General features: G+C 40.0%; 1 long non-coding RNA gene across 2 annotated transcripts; it reads right to left on the bottom strand.

The window, feature by feature from the left end:
- Positions 1-645: 645 nt before the first annotated feature.
- LOC125289572 lies at positions 646-4,286 on the bottom strand. 2 transcript variants are annotated; one of them, XR_007192653.1, is made up of 3 exons: positions 3,491-4,286; positions 3,288-3,352; positions 646-2,809 (listed from the first exon to the last, which is right to left on the bottom strand). It is a non-coding gene; the product is annotated as an uncharacterized LOC125289572 (long non-coding RNA). The 2 variants fall into 2 exon arrangements; XR_007192654.1 differs by having other exon boundaries at positions 3,288-3,623; positions 3,713-4,286.
- Between the last annotated feature and the right edge of the window lie 378 nt (positions 4,287-4,664).

Here is a 4,664-nt window from a genome sequence, read left to right as displayed (position 1 = left end):
TCAATTACACCACCTCATTTTTACTTTTTTTGTGTTTAACTAGGTGGCGCTATACATGAAATGAGTGGTTATGGAATGCGTTGACATGGCCCCTTGAGATCAACATACAAAAATAATGGTCCTCCTAAACCTTTACGGTTCTCGAGATATTCACAGAAAACTGTGTCTGCCCTACCCTCCTTCGGGGTGCAGTCCAGCGTGGGGGCTACAGATCAAAACGAAAAACGATGGTTCCATGCTATCCATATGGGGTTACATGCCCACCAAGTTTTGTCTACCCGGTCTTTCAGTGTCCCGGGAATCATTGACGGAAATTTGGACATAAAAAAGAAAAAAAAAAAAAAAAAAAAAAAAAAAATCTGACTAAACCTATATGACCGCCGCCGGGCTGCGCGGCGGTCATAATAACTTGCCAATGACGCTATTACATTATTGGCTGAGTTTAAAAAATAATAATAATGTAATAATGTAATGACAGGAGCCTATAATGTAATAATATACCAATTTATCACCCGGAGAGAAGAAATACTTATCTTTTTCTTATATTCTGGCCATTCAGGAGAAGAGATGCAGAGTGTATCTTAGGTATGAGCTACACCAGGCGCGTAACTGAGGCGTTCCGTTCGCGTAGCGTCTGCTGCAACAATTAGCTGCCACCTTAATCAATGGAAGTAGCTACACCTGACGTGATAGCGGCGCGTACGTTCGAAAGAAATTGACCAGTCTTTTAAAATGGATTTCACGCGTCGCAAACAGAATGCTTCAGTTACGCGCCTGGTGTAGCTCATACCTTAGAATTGACCCCCCAACCATGCCCTCTGTCTAATGCGAACCTCTGTCTGATGTTCAATCTAGCGTTCTATCTCAGCCTGATCCTGGGCTTCTAGCTAACCCTGTTCAGCCTATGTCTGATATGGTAGGATGTTGGTAATCAGCCTGGGGTTCAATATCTACTATCAGAAATCTTATCAAGAATTATTGATTGATCTCAATCTAGATATGTCTATCTAGATATGACATCAAGCCTCTGTGAACTATCTAAACCATTTCATTCCAATCTGTACATAATAGAGGTACTTGCAGAGAGTTTGGAACTGGACAAAGAGAATATTAGTGTTATGAAGCTCTACAAGGCTGCTGGATGCAACAGTGGTCTTATTAATCTGAATTGCATGACCAAGCTTTTATTGCATGACCAAGCTTTTTCCTCATCAGCCTAGTGGTGCTACATGCCCATCAAGTTTCTAGGCTAGCGGCGGTCATATTATATAAAGTTATAAGTTATTACATTTTTCATGATTTTATTTTAAAACCCAGCTTATAACATAATAACCAGCCAATAATATAATGGGCCTTATGTTGGCAATTTGAAACGTCTGGTCGGAGGCAAAAAGTTTTAAGACATTTAAGGCGTGTCCAGTCCACATTCACTAATTTAATGGTGTGATTTTGTGATCAAATGCTGGGCGCAAAAGGGTTGATCTTATGTTTCTTAATCAGTCATGGGTGTGTTTTGGGGGTAACATATCTTTTAAACCAATGAGAATGACATCTGTCATTCCCTTTAAGAGCCAGCACACAACATCAAATAGCCTGTCGGTATTTTGACAGTCAATGTCATCTGACAGTCATCTGAAGGAATCTGCTTGCAGAATTCCACTAGAACACTACTTGCTTTACTAAAACCTGTGTTTTACCTGTATATGAGAGTATGTGTGAGTATATAACCAACATGCATCTGCACTTGCCTATTACTTGAACTTTATTTAAATATTGTTGCGCAAGGTGCACGATAGGCCCCAATAACTTATTTACATTATTCCCAAAAACATTTTTGGTACAGACTACATTATCAGCATTATCTACATTAATGACTGCTACAAGGCGCACAACACGAAACATATATTTGGCACTCACATACACAGGCACACATGAAGAACATGAAACATAAGGCAGGCTTTTTAAAATATCCCAGAATTGCTTATTTTTGCTTATCTTTGCTTATTCACCTTGGGCTGCACTGCAGGCTTTTTTGAGTCTGTGATCAACTTGTACTTTCCATTGCGTCTTAAAATACAGTTGGAGCTTGTTTTGATGAAAACATACTCCTTCTGTTGCTCTTGGATCTGTGACAAATAGTTACAAACAGTTAAATGAGATAATTACAAACAGTCTGAAAACCACTTAATTGATAGAAAATCAAGTGAAGCCAGCTACTATACCTCAGCAAGAGGCACATTTCGAGACAACATGAACACCCAAAGCCTGTGTTCAGTATCAGTTATGCAGGGATCAAGGAAGAGAAGCACTTGGCCAAGGACACGGCCAGATGGTCGGCAAGATGGTTTTCTTTGTTTTTTACGCAATATCCCAAACTTACAAAGCCCATGGATTCGAACAGCTACATGTGTTTGGGTAAACTTTATTGATGTAAGAAACTTTTTGCCGTTTGCAAAGCTGTGCATTACGACCAAGTCTCCAATAGCGTCCGCTGATGAAACAGGCATAGATGACAAAGTTGAAATAATAAACAATAACATAAGTAATGGCAAATAAATACACCATAAAACACAGCTATATGTAGATGTGTGACTCACCCTCAGTTTCACAGTGTGGCAGATGAAGTTGGCACATTTCTCTTTTGGAGCATGTAATGTCAAATAGAGGTCCTGCAGGTTCATAATGGTCCAATGACCTGATATTTGTGTCATAAGGGACCACACAATATTCTACATGTGCTTGTTTCCTCAGTACAAACTTCAATCCTGTAGCTTTGCAGTAAAATGTCCCCCCAGTGGACGCCTGAAATCTAGAAAGCAGGGGGAACAAGAGCCAGCCACAAGGTCACAAATGTTACCATCTTGCTTAAAGGGTATTATACCCACATTATGTTGTAGGCATAGTCTGCAGCCTAGACGGTAAAACATAATGGACAAAGCGTTGTGTCTGCAGCCAGCCAGCTGTCAATCATAGGTGTAAACACGCCCTTTTTAGATTTGTTAATATAGCATTAAAAAAAAATTTCAGCGAGAAAAGAAAAATTGTGTGTATTGAAGCATCTTGAAAACTATTTTTTCGAATAAAAAGTTGTAGATAAAAAAATAGTTTTAGGTGAGAAAACTGACACGGAAAGTTGGATACTTGGCCATTGAATTACATGGGGATGGGCGGAGTTACACATTGTACTGCAGCCAGCCACCAGGGGGCTCTGGACTAACGCTCGCATCACTCTTAACAGATGGCACACTGTCCAGTTCTATATATACAGTTTATGGTTGTAGGCATACCTGTAGGACATCTTGCCATTACAGACAGATATTTCTGGGTCAATCTCTTCCATCAAACAAGGGTGCTGGAAAAAGAAAAGTGCAGGCTATCTTTCTATTCTTCGATCTAAATGTACTGATCAGTTAAGATTTCAGAGCAAATGTAAATGTTAGAAGTATACTAGTGTGAACATCAATAATTTACAATGTTTACTATAGCCTACCTTTAGAGCAGCCTTGCCAGGTGGCTGCTTTTGTTCCTGATCGGTTTCTTTGTCATCATCAAGACTTGGCAACATTTCAAAGTGACTGTCCATCACAAAGGCTTCAGCATCCAACACCGGGTTGTTAAAGAGACTAAGATGAAACAGTGTGGTTAAGTAATAGTATTAAAAAGCACCAAAACGTACAAAAAGCACAAAAAAGATAAATAATCTGGTACTCACAAGACTTTCTCTGTACAGCCTTTTTTTCAGGAATTCCTCTTGAATTCTTTCAACTCCTTGGTCAGTGATATCATTGTTGTCTAGACTTTAACAGAATTTTTTTTTCAATATTTTGCCATCAAAGAACAGTCATGTCTGGCCTCATTACAATAACGGAGTCACTATTTGCACCCCTGGTACAATTGGCCTTGGCCACACAGCTGGGCAATTCACACCCTGTATGATGCGTGACAAAAAATGCATTGTGCATGCACAAAAAAAACATGGCGGACATTCGTTTCTTCGTCAGCAGAAAGAGAAGAATTCAGCACTAATATCTGTTGGTCTGCTTCATGTCATGTGTCTGTTCATAGTCAAAGTCCCTGTTTTTCTGCTGTCATAGGCGAGCACCGTGCCACACTTAATGCACGCAACAAAGCCAACACATATAGGCTACACTGTAAAAATTGGATAGTTCCTTGAAGAACCTCAATGTTCCTCCAAGAACCCAGGGGGTCTTCTCAGAACTCAAACGTGCTTTGATGCTCTTAAAGGTCTCTGCAAGAACCTTAAAGCTGCAGTTGGCAAGTCTGACAGATTGTGGACTTAGCCAAAATTTTGAATATTTACAACTCTCATGCCCCTCCCCAACTACCACCGAGCACCATCTCATCCAGTCTGTGCTCGTCAGTGCGCACCAGACTGCACCAGACTGTGATTGACAACAAATAACAGGCTCTAGGTGGAGGTAGAAATGCGTTTTTTTTTCTAAAACCAGCTGATTTATGTTGTTCTGTCGGAGCATAGTGTCGATTTCAGTGAATATGATCAAAAAAATCTTGCCAACTGCAGCTTTAACGATGTTTCTGTATGAAAGGAGGTTCCTCAAAGAACCCAATTCAATCAAGGTTCCTGGAGGATCTTCAGCAGAGAAAGAGCAATTTTCTTGAATTTATCTTTTATAGGCCTACAT

The sequence above is a fragment of the Alosa alosa genome, chromosome 24, assembly GCF_017589495.1.
Source record: "Alosa alosa isolate M-15738 ecotype Scorff River chromosome 24, AALO_Geno_1.1, whole genome shotgun sequence".
NCBI lineage: Eukaryota > Metazoa > Chordata > Actinopteri > Clupeiformes > Clupeidae > Alosa > Alosa alosa.
The sequence above is the reverse complement of the archived record's forward strand: the minus strand, read 5'-3'. Positions and strand labels throughout refer to the sequence as shown.